Here is a 15,458-nt window from a genome sequence, read left to right on the forward strand (position 1 = left end):
CAGTAGTTCCGGTTCTCCTGGTTCCCTCTACTCCTTATCTGAAAAATTGGATTAGTTTTGAGGTGATGTAAATTTTATCTGTAGTTAGGAAAATTCATATTTGGAAGGATAAAAACGAGCTTAGGGTTTGGCTAGAAAATCTTATAACAAAGTCAAAGTTATAATCTTAAAAAAATCTTAAAATAAATATTAAAAAAAGGAAAAAAAATAAACCTTGGGCTCGTCCGGGAGTTGAACCCGGGACCTCTCGCACCCGAAGCGAGAATCATACCCCTAGACCAACGAGCCAGTTGGAGAAGGGGCGGCCAAGAAAGCCTTAAAAACATAAGAAGGAAAAGGATGAGATATCATGAGAATGAGAGAGATAGAACTATCCTTTATATTCCTTCCAATTTGATATTAAGTTTAGACTAATTAAAAGAAAATGTTAAAAATCTGATTTTTTAAATATAAATCTTAAACTAGCTTTTTCTTATACTAATTATTTGATTGAATGAAAGGATATTTCGTTGTATTTTATGACTTTAAACTTAAATGATGTGAAAACTAACCTTTAAAGACAACAAAAAAGGGAAAAACTCTATATAATATTCCCCTTTTTTAAGTTATTTATTGATATTAATACTAGCTTAAAAACTTAAGCCCCATCATCGACTTTAATAGGAAAACTCAAACAGTTGAGTTGAGCTTAAACCTCAATTGGCTTTGGTTGGTTAATTAGCGCACCTTCCGCCCGCTTAATGAACTTTGTGGCATTCCAGATCTTTGGAGATCCGGTTCCCTGGCTTGCTTGTACTTAAACCAACTTAATGTTTATACTACCTTAACTTCGGAGACTTATTTCTTGTTGCAATTCAAGTGCCAGTCGGGTTCTGATGAAGGGCTTTCAGTGGGAAAAAGTGGCAAATTCGCCCAAGGTAGTTGACAATGCTCTTTCTTCACCCTTTATTTCGGCATTCCCAGCACTAAACCTGCCCGGCTGCCTCGTGGCCCACTTCCACTTCCGTTCTGCATCCGTTTCCGCTGCTTTAGAAGCAAACGTTGTTCGTCCTGGTGGGGTATATATGCTGGATTCTGGGCTGAAATGTAGAATGCTGAAAGTGGGGGGGTGAGGAACAAGGAATGGGTTATACCCCCCACCCCCCTTCGTGTAACCCAGAGAGTGCCATAATCATCGCTCTGCCTGCGGCAGTTTATTGTGTCGCCTCGCACTGACTTTTTATGATTATTGCGCCAATGTCTTATTCGTGGAGCTCGGTCGTCTCATCCGTATTCTCATCCCGATCCGCCGTCTTCATCCCACTTCCATTTCCTCGGCAGTCGCACCTCAGTGCCTTTCCCTTTTTCCCTGTAGTTTTATGTGCTTATGTTTTTGGACGTATCTGCTCTTGGGTTTGTGTCTTGTTGTTCTCCCTGTAATGCTAAGTGAAAGGGTGAGGACTTAGCCCACTTTTCTTCTTCGCTTTTAGTTTATATCTTTGAAATCTCTCTATCTCTCGATTGTTGTTAATTGCCGTTGCATTTTGAATTCCTGGAATTAGAAAACATTCAAGAAGAACGTTAGAAGAACCAAAACCTATCTCGTAAACTCATATGGGAAAGGGAAAAATAACGAAACAACAACATTTTCACAAGCAATAAAAAAATGTGGCGAACATTTAAATTGAATTTCCGCTTAAGCCAAAAAGTCAATATCTGAATAAAGGAAATACATCAAAAAAAAAAGCCCGCCAGAAAGAGAGAGAGAAATGCTGAAAAAAACATGTTCCAAATGCGGCGAACATTTTGCAAATATTCTTCGCCGGAACAACTGTCGAATGTGTCTGGAAAATAAATAAGCGATGCAAGAAATAAACCAAACAAAAGTCCATATGGAAATATAACATTTCAGTTCATGTCGGACAATGCATTTAATTTAATCAAATTTGGCATGCGCTTTAATAAAATATGTCAATCCGCCGACGCGACGGAAAGCGAGTGCGCGATTGCTGAATCCCAGAGCAGGTTCCTCCACATGGAGATTAGTCTACTTTTTAGCGCAAAATGAAAATGGAAAAAAAAAAAAACGATTGACCTAGTATCAACTGACTGTCAAGCTTTATAGCCAAGTGTCAATCTATCTAAAATAATCCTCAATGGTTAAGCCTTTATGTGTCATATAGCGAGGATCTGCTGTATGCATATAAAAAATGACAGCTTTCTAAAGTCTTGGCAATAAAATTCAAATGGTTTTAAAATAATTCTGCTGACAGCGGGCTTATGCAATGTCAAGGAAGATTAATGCAGATAGATTAACCTTAAACGGGTTGGGTAAGTGAAGTAAATAAAGGTATTAACTTTAGTTAATATAAAAAACGTACATTTAGAGGGTGTCTTCTGATTTCTTAGGAGTGAAAAAGGAAACAAATTTCCATATATGTAGGAAATTCTCTAGCTATCATCAAGGGTTTACTTTTCCTCAGTGTTTCCTTAAGCTCAAGACTAAGAATTTCTCCTGCCATTAGTCTCCTTTGTTGTGAGAAAGTCCCGGAGTGTCCACCGCAAAGTTCGGCTTAAAATTTACAGCGCGTCAACGGGTAATTGTTACTTATTTACACTCAGAGACATATCCACAAAGATATATATATATATATATAGATATATCCAAGGAATATAGGACATGCATGCGGGCGGGCAGACAAATGTACATTAAGGCAGTCGTCCTTCAATGCCACTCAGCCGGGTCAGGAGTGGAATAAGTAGGAGGACATGCCAGTGCCAGGATTTGCAGTTGCCTTCAATGTGGCTGCTGCTGCTGCTGCTGCTACTGCCGTTGCCTCTTTGTATTTTATTTTATTTTTTATCGATTACACAATGCATGCAGTTTACCATTTATCAGGTGGGTTGGTAGGTAGGTGTACGAGTATGTATGTATGTATTACGTATGTATGTGTACGGGCCAACACGTTAGCTACCACAATTTATGCTGTAATCGAAAAAAAGGACATAAATGGCAGCGATAAATTGAGGTTAACGCGCCAAAGTCACGTTAGCGCCAGGAGAGCAAAGAAAGGCCACACGAAAGTCGAAATGGCCAACAGAACAGCACCTGGTGGTTTCGGTCTACCCAGCTACCCATCTCTTTCTTCATCGTTAGTTCTGTCTCTGTCTTTCGTTCGATGGCTGACTCGCTGGCTGGCTGGCTGGTTGGTTTCGTTCCTTTGGCTTCGGTTTGAGTGTTTTTAAGTGAAATTATATAAGGTGTGCGGACGCTGAAATTTGCATGCGATATTCGTGTTGCCAGCCTGCTATCTCCCCTCTCATTCTGGCCTGATTTTTCACGATTTCAGGCCCCCCCTACACCCCTTCTTTTACCATTACAATTTTCATTTCATTCCGTTGGCCTGGGAAATTCATGAAATTTACTTTTGCCAATTGGTTTGACTTCGTGTGTGTGTGTGTGTGTGTGTGTTTATGTATGGGTAAATGTAACTACATTTATAGGAGTTTTCAATATTGTATTTTTATGCATGCAAACATTTTTGCGGGCTAACTGTCCATCAACGAATTGACTTTTGACTGATCAATTTTGTATATTTTGACGTATTTTTGCATATTTTATTCGAACTTATAGTTTCAGCTTAATGCTAGGAAAAAACATGGCACTGTACGGGTTGGCAATGTCAGGCCAGCAGAGCTTTAATGTCCTTTCCAGTTAAAGAATATTTAAAAATCTTTATCTAAGACATCTATTAAGAGATCTACCTTAAAAAAAGTAATAAAAATGCTTAAAATTTCAAAAGAAATTACTCCTAAAAGCCTTGCCAATAAATATAACACCATTTTGTCCACAAATTATCCCAAAATGAAATATTTAAAATGCCTTTCAGTCCATTTTTACATGCCCAAAGATTTATTGAGACATCATTCCAGTAGCATTTTGGGGCTCAAAGACAATGGCCAATGAATTTTGAAAGTAAAATGCCAAATGGCAAATAAATTGCACTCAATATAAGCGCTGCCAAAGACTGTTGTGATGAATACCGCATCGGCATTCATTGATATGAATAAATATATAATTAATTAATCAGTTTACCTCGCGTTGACGGGGCCAATTAATTCCGTCGAGTTTTCGCTGAACATTGAAAAGTTTCATGGTTAAATCATTTTGGTGCCCATCCTCAACCTGCAACCAATTTTCAAACGTAATCCGTTAACTGTTCGAAACATTCGATGAATAATCGAGGTAAATGCTGAGCAGCGCTCAAACAGATGCCTACTTTTAGGGGCGCCGCTTTTCGTTGGTTTTCCGCTTTATATGCTATATAATCTATATATAGAATATATGCTCTTTGTTTGTTTGTTTGTTTGCCTCGCCTGTCAGTCGCTGTTCGCCGACTTTTCATGCTGCTACTATTTGTGTTTGTGTTTGTGCCGCCTGTGTTTGTATTGGTTCTGTGCAGCACCCCCCGTTCCTCCATCAATCCAATCTCCTCCTTCTGCTTTACTCAAACACACACACACACACATGTGTATGTGAGCCGGCGCATTATTGAGTCGATTTTGCGGTTTTTGGGCAAAAGAAGCACTGCGAAATAAAATAAATAAGGGAAATGTGCAAAAAACAGACTTAAATATTTTATAGAGCTCGCGCCCCGCAGTTGAAAGTGGCAGGCAGGCAGAAGGGCTGGCACGCAGGCTGGCATTCTGGAACGGTTGAAAAATTATAAACTTTAGTACATGGCGCCAAAAGTTTGTGGTTCGCCACTTTGAACACTGTGTGATTAATGGGCGTTATGGCTGAATGGAACCGAGCCAAAAAGGTATTAAAATCGCTGGCTGAAAGACATTTCCAAGCGAGTTTGAGCGAATATTCATGAATTAACTATTTTGCGATTAAAACATTGAGAGTTTAACAACAAGAAATCTTTTTAAAATATTTTAAATATTTTAAATTTTTCATTAAAGAACTTTTTTCTGAGTAACTGCTTACATTTTTCAAGCAGATAAACTCCATGTTAGGCAGTTTGCATGTTAACTCTAAGTTAAGCCAAAAAACTCCTAATAAAGTTTAGAAAAATCAGCAGATTTTGAAAGATAACATTATCCTTTAACTACTCCCCCACCTTAATAACAAATAAAACTAAATAAATATTCACCAAGAACCCCGAACTGTCCGATTCAAATGCAGCTTAGTGGAAAATTGATTTATATATTTTCATTTGCTTCCATGATTTTTGGCATCTTGGCTGTCAGAATTTCGCATTTGTGGCAATCGAGTGTCCGTGCTTTTGTTTGGCCAACTGCAAATTTCATTACTCATTGGATGGTTGTGTGAGAGAGGGGGGTAGCGGGGGCGGTAAGGGTGCTAATATACACACACACAAACACACATACATATAGCCGCAATCACGATGCTCTGACACTGCAAATGTCATAAGTGTAATTGGGTTTTCCGAGCGGCAAACTTGGGTTGGAGTAGGCAATTGTATATGTATTACGTATTATGTTTAGGCTGATGCTCGTTAATTTTCAGATAATAGAAGGCATTTCCGCCCCCTCAACCACCCCCTAAAATATCACACATAGCCAACGTTATTTATGCGGAAGTTTGGGCAGGAAGTCCTTGGCTGTGGTTAGGCTTGCATTTGCAGCCATTACATTAATGCCACTTAATTGCTTCGCCTTGAACATCGATTACTCGCACGCACCTTAATCCATATGACAGCCCACCTAAGGACCCAAGAATCCATGAACCTATATGAACCCATGAGTCCAATAACCAAATCAACCAAAAACCGCCCGCCAATTGCACACCACATCGAAAACCACACCTCATCCGCTTTGACTTGGCTAATTGCGTTTTCGGAGATTAATTGATTTATGACTGGCGATCCAGCGGCAAGTGGTCGAACATTTAATTGGCCTTAAATTCCTGAGGTCATACACGAAAAACTCCAGCTACCAACCCCCCCCACTCAATCTTGAGTGCCAAAGTCTTCTCCTTTCCCTTTCCCTTTGCAGCCGCCAAGATGAATACAAAATCAAAGTCGGGCAAATATGCCAGCTATGTCAGGACGACAAAAGGCGAAGGCAAATGTAAGGACACTCAATTAAAGGCGCCATTCATGAAAACTGGCACACACACACACACAGGCCGGCTTTTTCGAGGGGTTGACACTCTGTGGGGCTCGCCATCTGTGGCAAAAGGATTATGAATTACTAATAGGCAAACTGCTGGAATTTTCGCACGCCCGACACCTTCTGACGCTTTTTCCTCAGCATTGGGGAATGTTGACGCTTCTGTAATTATGTCTTGTGCGCTAAGGGAAATCCAACCAGCCCACCCAACCACCCAGCCCCCTGCCAAGCCTATGTATATATGGAAATCCCACAGACAACTTTAAGTTTAAGGGGGACGGGTGGCAAGTTGGGCGGGAAAAGTCGGCTAAAGTAATCACAGTTAAGTAGCGTTAAGCCCATCGATATTGAATATCAGGCAGGGCAAGTTAGATGCTTCTCTTAGAGTTTCAGTTAATAGATTTTCCATTTGGATTAAGCCAGCCAGCTGAAGATGTGATTAAGAAAGTTTTCAGCGATATTTTTAAGGCCATTTAATCAGTGAGAGAGCCAAAAAAAAAAGAATTCCAACTAACAGCATCTTCAAATCTAAGAAGGAACCTGCAAAACCCAGCAACAATCTCTTCCGAATGGGTATTTAAAGTTGGCAATCGGCTTAAATGTTTTCTTATTGGCTCTTCTCATATTTTGCCACCAAAAAAGAAACTGGAGCCTTGCCAGAAAAGTGTTCTAAGGGGTATTATCCTTCGGTGAGGATGTAATCAGCCAATCAATCAATCCGGCAGCGTAATCATTGCCATCGTGGGCCAAAAACCAATTGACTACTCATTGTCAAGCGTCTAACAGTACACCGCCCACTGTCACGCCCCTGCCATATCGGGCACATATTGAATGGCCAATCGATCTGCGTCCCCGAAATCCTTAGCCTTGCCATCTTCCATCGCCGTCCTTTTGCCAAATAGGCTTTCATTTATAAGCCAATTGTATTTCAATTGAATTTATTCCACTGTCTCTCTGCCACGCCCCCTCTGTATGAGTGTGTGTTTGTGTGTGTGTGTGTGTGTGTGGTTTGGATTTTTGGGTGGGCGGCATAAATCAAACATGGCGATAACCGGAAGCGATGAATATACAAATTGTGCATTATTCCCGTCCGATTTCCGATCGCCAGATAGCCAGCTTGCCAAGGGGGCCATTTCGGATTGAATTTGGCTTTAATCGCAGTTCCATTCATGTGCCTCTACTACATTTTCCCCCAGCTGCCAGCCACAATGGGACAAACTTTTCGAAAGCAATTTCCAATGTGCCGTACAGCTGAAAAACATTCAACGTGCATTGTCCATTCTGTTTACCTACCTTACTCCGCACTGGGGAAAAAGACTAAACACCATCATGGAAACTAACAACATCATTTCCAGGGACTTAGCTAAAATGAAATATATATGTACACTACAAAAATTAATTTAAAGAGTTAACTCCTAGCCTTTTTCCTGCCCTTGAATGAAGTGAAATTTGTCAAAAAAATATATATTTTATTCAAAGCCCAAGGCTAGCTACCTTTTTAAAAGGCAGTAAAACTGATCAAAGGCCTGGCCTGGGGGCAGGATTTATTTGCAGTGCATCACTCTCCGTGCGGTATGTTGCAAGTTAAATATTTGTTGAAACGGTCTCTCAATAGTTTGCCTCTTTCCATGTCCATTTTTGACAGAGGGCTCAATTTAAGACCGCCCCAGACGCTCTCACGTGAGGAGGCACGGCCAGGAAAATCAATCTTTGACAGCTTTTCCTCCTGTCTGGCCCTCCTGGGGATTTTGTCTCCGACTCTCCTATACTACACACTGACCGGCGAAGGATAAGTTGGTCCGTGTACGTATACGCAATGTTACGTATACGCAGCGTTGACCAAGCAAGTTGCCAACTTCAAGGGCAAAGACAGGTTTCGGGTGGCAATTTGTCAGCAGCAATGCAGTTGTGATGGTTTTTAGGGTTTCTCTGCGTCTTTTTTTTTGTTTTTTTTTTCTTTGTTTAAAGAAGGAAGAGACTTGTCCTTGTCCTGGTTCCGGTTTTTGTTCCCAACTCTTCAGCTGTTCAGCTGTTCAGCTGCTCAGTTTACATTTTTAAAATGCAATAAATCATTCACAGCTCTTTCACTTACTTAACGAACTTTCGCCAGAGTTGCCAAACTTTACGCTCGGCTGTGGGTTGCCCTGTTTTGCTTACGCTCCTTTGAAGGTTTGATAAAACGCTTTTGCTTTCGGTAAAAAGTTTGCTATTAACCTTTTCACCCAAAGCCTCATTCGGCTCGATTCGCTCCTTCTAGCGGCCATAAAACATGCCAAAAATAGCAATTGCCGTTCGGGCGTTCTTAAAATTTATTTTACGCACGTGAAAAGCCACCCGAAACAGGGCTCGTGCCTTTCCTTGGTTACGCTCCATCGGGGAGCTAAACTCAAAGACCCCGGGAATTAGCATAAATAAAACGGCTCTCTCTCTCTCTCTAGCTGGATGTGAATTATGGCAGCAATTGGGTAATTGATAGTCGGGACATACAACCGCATCTGGCAGAGAGAGATGGACTTCGTCTTGGTCTTGGTCTGGGACACTGAGACCATCTTACCTGTCGATAATTAATGATTTCCCTGACGGCCGGCATATGTCATTAGTCAGCTGGTGAGATCCAGAAATCAAGAGCAATCCTAAGATCCACCAGAGGTCAGTGACCAGGGGTTCTTAGGTTCATTGGGAAGCATCTGGGCATCGGCCTTATGACGGCTAGCGATAACACACACAATTGGCAGCAGCTTAGCAAATAGTCCAAGCAAATAGAAAGCAAATAGAAAAATTCTCTCGGGCATCGCGGGTGGTGAAGTCGTAGATGGTAGGAGGCAGGGAGATAGCCAGGACAATGGCTCGTATGTATGGACAGCACGTTGCCGGGGTCCGGCACCAGAAATAGAATCAACAAAAGCGCCAGAGATAGTGACCAAGGGGGGAGATGGTCTAAAAGTATGGGATGCAGGAAGCTGGTGCTCATTAAAGCGTTTCAAGATCTTCAGAATGGCAAGAACAGAATGCCAGGAGCCAGGAGCCAGGAGCACCTGCTGTGCCCGGTGGCACTGAAGCGTTTAAGTAGCTTCGTTTATTTCTTATTTATTTCGCCTTGCTCCCCGAACTTTTCTCAATGGCTAATGTATCGATGGAAAGCTGCTGGCACTGTATATGCTCCATATTTTGGAGCTGCTAATCGTTTGATTTCCCCCGATGAATGTTCATCGTTGTTTAAATCTATATCATTTATATATTCCCCTCATAGATATGCTTCATTTTATTGCTCTAAACTTTAAAGAGATTTTGGGAAAAGCAAAGTGAAGGCTTCGATTGATTTTCAATCAAGCTTAGTTGACTTTGTCGTTCGATTTCGATTGAGAGCTTCGGAAACACAAATCATAACTAATTTAAGGTCTTTGCTTTGCTTGCTTTTATGATAATTATTAGTTAGTTTGGTTTATAAAATGAGATGGCTTAGTTAGCTATTAAGTAGCAGCTGCTGATTCTTACCAATCGCTTCGTTTTTTATCGTAAGCCTTCCAATCAGTTTATCGATAAATGCGATTCACTCTCCTTCTGCAATAACATTTCAATCCGCATTTCGCTTGTCAGCATTCATTCATTGACAGTTCATCTGTCCGTCGCTGTTCCCACTTTTCCGCAGCACTTTCCCTGTGTCATCTCTATTTTCGCCCTCGACTCCCCTGGCCATTACGTATACGTACGAGTGACAGTGGCAGGCACAAAGTAAAAGGAAAGGAAGGGGCTTACAGTTGGCTTTGTTTTGCTTCCAGTTGAAGGAACATGGCATGGAGGTGAGGCTATCGGCACAGGGAAAAATATATTTAATATATTTAAAAGGTTTTTTTTTACTATTTTGAAATAGATAAGCGACTGTTTAAAAGAAAATAACAGAATTCATAAGTAACAAACTTAATTCAAGTCAAGTATATGTTGTATTAAACTTAATAAAAATTCAGAACAATTTTTTATGATAATACTCTCCATGCGAGCAGTGGGAGTTGGCCCTGTTGACTCGTTACTCGTGCTGCTCCTTAATGAGTCGCATGCACGAGGACCAAAACAAAAAGACGCAAAAATGAAGCAAGGACATGGGCAAAAAGAACAAGAAACAAACCCAAAACCAGAGTCAAGCGCTGGGAATTGCGAGTGGCGGTGGGGCGGAAAGGCAGCGGCAGGGAATTCCAGACATTTGTCACACATGCTACGCATTCGCAGCTGCAGTTTAAGCGACACGGAGAGAAAGAGCTCATTAAACTAATTATAGAGAAAAAAATCAAATTCCTGTTAAGAAATATTTATAAAACCTTGGAAGATCTTCAAGTTCTCTAACTGTTTAAGATATATCTTTGATATCTTAGGATCTTAAGAACTCTATTTAAGTATTTTTAAACACTTTTCTCTCCGTGCATTGTCGTTGGAAACATGGCGAATATTTGTGTCCAGCCAGAGCCGAGAAAAATTGCCTCGGTCCAATCCCATTTGTAGCCCCATCCCCATGTCATTTTTGGACTCCGGCAAGTTCGTCATTCAGTTGAGTTCAGTTCATTTGTCGTGGAGGTGGAGATGAGGAAGGAACTCGAACTGTAGCAGTAGCAGGCAGGAGCTTGCTGATGGTCCGGTCTGGGGACATTGTCTAATAGATGACGGCACTTTGCTTAACAAGCAGCCGCATTAGTTTATTTACTGCCATCTCTACCGCCAGTCGGTTTGCTATGTGCCCGGCATTTATATAAAGATATTTCGCCGCTGCTCGTTGCGATGACACAAAATGCGTGTAAATTGTGTGATTATTGTAAGTGGACAATGTCCTGGTTTGGTGTAGAGATCATCAGGCATTCATGGGGCGATGTTATGAGCTTAAAGCAAGTTGACTCTTTAATTTTGTTGGGTGAGAGGGTGGTCACACTACACCCCCACTTACTCACTGACTAACACACACGCACTCACTAAATAATAACGCAAATAAATTTTAGAGCGAATCTGCTTTTCAAATCTCCGAGGCGCAATTGTTGTTGGCAAACATTAAACATTAAATTCTCGTGCCGAGAACAATGGCAGAGTCACGCACAAGGACCGACTGACTGCCAGTATGCGATGGTGATATCGCTTTGAAAAAAAAATGTGGCCCAGGCCAATCAAAGGACGTAACAAATAACCGCCGACAGCACACAAAAGTATGCTTTAAAAAAGCATATTTGTGCGGGCCAACGGAATATTTGCAATAAAATCGAATCGAAATGGGAGAATGTGGTAATGCCCTTTTGAACGGAGACTGATGGTGCCTTGATGGTTCATTAGGGCGATAAGAAATTACATTTTGACACTTTAAGACATACTTATTACCTTTTTATAACCTTTAAAACATAACTTGATTGGAAAATATTTTTAAAATTAATTTAAAGTGAAGTAAGAATGCTCTTTTGGCTGGAACTTGATAGGAAAAGGTTTTCATTCGAAATATTTTAATTAAATCTATGTCATCAAAGGGTTTGGGGTGTATTCTGATATAAATATTGATAAATTTTTCCAGTTTTCCCTGATAAAACTTCTCTGAAAGAGGCTAAAACTATGTTAGTTTAAGGGGAAAGTTATTCACCGAAATTTGGCATTGCAATTCATTTAATTTCTAAAAGGGTTAATAAATATAACAATTTGTTATTAAATTTAAACATTTTTCTTAACAAAAAACTCAATAAAAAGTATATAAAAAGTTCATTTCGATGAGTAATTTGTACCACCGGAAAGGACATGGACTTCCCCTCTACCCTTAAACCAAATAAATTTCTCCCCTTCCACCGGAATTAGTTCGTTCCGAGTGCGTATATCACATTTTTATGTAATAAGTGTCCCTGGAGCAGAAAAAAAAAACCTGATGGTGGGCAGGAGAGGCATCAGCATCGGTATCGGGAATACGGATAAAAACCAGCCCCGGGTCCTTTGGCAAGTGGCGTAAAAATGCTGAACCTTTCAAACGTTTGGCCGAAGGGACAGCGGTCGCATTTGCGACGCTTCACTGATTTTTAATGATTTTTAATGACGCCCCACCAGTTTTCCCTTCAACCAACCACAAAATCCCACTCCCACGGAACTCAACAGTGGCCTAAACTTTTGGCAAATCTTTGAAGGCCAGGTCGGAAAAGTAAGATTATCCCTCCAAAGTCGAAACATTGAATGCCCTTAGACAGCTTTTCAGGGTGGAAAATATGTAATTCTGAAGAGACATTGTGGTTAGCTTAGTGAAAGATTTTTTATCTCCATAAAAATATTTATAAAAGCAACAAATTTTTTCCACTTTCACTTTTGAAATATGACAAAGTCCTCTTTAAGTCATTATTATCCAGCTCAAGGGCAGGAACACGAAGGAAAGTGAACCTCTCGATGAAAATCAAATTAATAAATACATAATGAATGGATATCCCCGAAGGGGAAGAACTGATAGCTTTATGTCTCAAAGGGATTGCCGAAAATCGATAAATAAGTCGTCAATCCATTTGACATCAATGGGCAAGGCGTAAATAAATAGCTAATAAAAAGGCGTTGAATAAGAAAAATGTAACCAGTAATTGCTTATGCTATTTGTCATATTTTTAGATCAATAAATCAATAGTTTACTTTTACCAAAGAACTAGCCTGTACAGACGGTCAATATGTATCACGATGGCACTTAAAAGCAATCTCCGCTCATGTCCCGCCAATTTGTTTATGTTGGAAAACTTTCCACCACCACTGTCTTCCGCTCACTTTGTTGTTTGCAAAATATGAAAAGTTATTATCTTCATATTGAGGAAGCAGAATGTGAGAGCGGAACGTAATAAGCCAATGCATGAAAGACAACAATCGCCGAACTATTCTGTATGCTATATATATATATATATATATTCCCAGCCAGACTGAAAGTGACAGAGGAAAGTTTTCGGGTAGTTGGTAAATGGTAAATGCTAAGTGGCAAACTGTTTGCGAAATATGGAAATTTCTTCATTCAACATACAAAACAAAACCGTTAAGCGAAATCGAAGGCACTTTATTAGCCAATAACTGCTACCATCTCAGCAAAGGAAAACTTTTCTAATATCAACGAACTTTCCTTAATACTAAAACAGGTAGGAAAGTGATTAATATAGTTACCAGTTTAATTTAAATAATATAACCATAATGGCAAATTACAAAATTCTCATCAAACTTTGGATTTTACTGCAAAATTTTAAGTAAAAACTCAATCCCAAACCTGTCTGGCTAAGTGTATTTAAATCTGCGCTCTCGGAATATTGTGGGTGGGAGAAAAAAGATTTTCGTACTTTGTTTTGCTGGCTGTCGGAAAACAAAGCAAAACAAGACAATAAACTGGCAAAAGCATAAGTTTTCAGCTTTGCCATAACACATAAGGGTAGCGAAGCAGAAAACTAAAGGACTAAAGCGAGTGTTGGCAGGGCTGACTACAAAGAGTCAGACGAACACTCAGATAAACTAGATACTAGTTACTCAAATGTATATATAAGTTTAAATATGGAAATAATCTGGTTGAAATTGTAGAAATAAGTGAAGGGAAGTCGCAAGTCCTTTAACATCAAATGAAAATATGCCTAAAAGTATGCAATAGCATATTTCGAAGTTTCTTTGGAAAAAAAAACGATACTTTCCCACGTTTTTCCTTCAAGTGCAGATCGATCCAAGTTCCATTTCCGTGTCTCTCTTGCTGTTGCCCATTCAGTTGACTCAATTTTAACATTTTGTGAACTTTAAACCTAGCAGAGATTGAAGGTTTTTAGGGAATAGTGAAGTTGAAAGCTTTACGGCTCGCCTAATTGAATTGCCCAGCGGAGCGACTTATCAGCGCCCCGGGAGCCGGACACCCTCATATGGGACCGTATTACGAGCATTGGTCCTTTCGATAATGCTAATGGAAAAATCCATCAGCGATCGCAATTATGGCAAACCAAAACAAACTTCATATTTGCCTTTGCCAGAGGGGTCCAAAAAAAAAAAGAGAAAAAGAGCAAATAGCCTGAAACTGCATTGGGAGGCGATGGGAACTTATATGGGCAATAACATTAGTACATTTTACACATGTTTGGCCCTGGCCATTGTTTTCGTTTCGCTTTTGGCCCTCGGGATATGAAGTCGCCGCATTTTAGATGCTTTTGCATAAAGTGGAAAGCTTTCGTTTTGACAGGCTGACTGACTGGCTGACTGGCAGTTGACTCGCCTTATTTGATGGCGAATTGCACTTTATTTGTATTTATTTGGCCCGGCGACATTTTTATTTTCGCCAGATAGATTTTTGCATCCATCTCTGTCAGGCGCGCTGACATTTGTCAAAGGTTGCCCATCCCCCATCCCCCTCACCATCCCTTTCCAATCCCCGCCAGCCAACATTCAACATTGACAAATGAAGCCGCATTCTGGCATGGAATTTGAAGAGTAACATTCAGCTTCAGACTCAGACTGAGATCCGCATTCACATTCAGGTTCAGACTCACATTCAGATTCTGATTCCGATTCAGAGTCGGAATCCCAAGCAGAGTCACATTGTCGCAGCGTCGAAGTTGCCACCGTGCAACAAACAAACCGCAAAAACCCATCAAACCAAGGAAACCGCAGCTCGTAGAAGGCAAAAGGATGTGGTGGTTGCCAAAAGTGGGAGTGCCAGTGCAGGAGCAGGTGGCTACACGGTGAAAAAAAGTCAAAGAATGTTGCAGGGAGTCATATAAAAGAGAGTTACTTAATCTTTTAACGTGTAATTCTTATAGATATATTTCCAAGTTCAAAATCAAATCTAGTTTAATGCCTTTCCATCAAAATCCAAGACTTACTTTAATTTCGATTATTTTTCTCAGTACATTGCGGTGCCGCTTTACCTGTTTCAAAAAGTAACTTCACTTCACCATATCCACCAGTCCTTTTTTGGCAAAATGAAAGCGAGTTGGTGGGAGAAAGTATGTGTGTGAGTGGGTGGTTGGTATGGATGCTATGGTGAAAGTAGAAGGGAGAATGGGTGTGTTAGTGCGAAGCGTGTGATTTGGCTTGCCACAAAACTGGCAGCGATTCATTTGGCAAATTGCACGAGATTCGCGATGTCTTCATTAGATGAGCGCCCAGAGTGGTTAAGTTTCAAAATTGGGGGTTCCGCCATTGATTGGTTATCGATTGCCAAACTCATAACTACATCTGCCGTCGGCTAAGTTCGAACTTAGACAGCTCAAGGAAACTTAAAAATGCAAAGAACTGCTTATGAGAGCTGGGAAACCAAAATTATTCCAAATCGAATTTCATTAGTTTCCGAGAAAACTTATTCTAATAGGTTATGGAAGCTCATTAAGCTGGTTTTTGAA

General features: G+C 40.4%; 1 protein-coding gene and 1 non-coding gene across 4 annotated transcripts in view; one reads left to right on the forward strand and one right to left on the reverse strand.

Annotated features, from left to right (window-relative positions):
• Nucleotides 1-15,458, forward strand: part of LOC108117589 — a 118,972-nt gene that overhangs the window by 19,885 nt on the left and 83,629 nt on the right. The window lies entirely within an intron of this gene.
• On the reverse strand, nt 217-288 carry Trnap-cgg. The gene has a single exon. It is a non-coding gene; the product is annotated as a tRNA-Pro (tRNA).

This window comes from Drosophila eugracilis, unplaced genomic scaffold, assembly GCF_018153835.1.
Source record: "Drosophila eugracilis isolate 14026-0451.02 unplaced genomic scaffold, ASM1815383v1 contig_2155, whole genome shotgun sequence".
Taxonomy (NCBI): Eukaryota; Metazoa; Arthropoda; class Insecta; order Diptera; family Drosophilidae; genus Drosophila; species Drosophila eugracilis.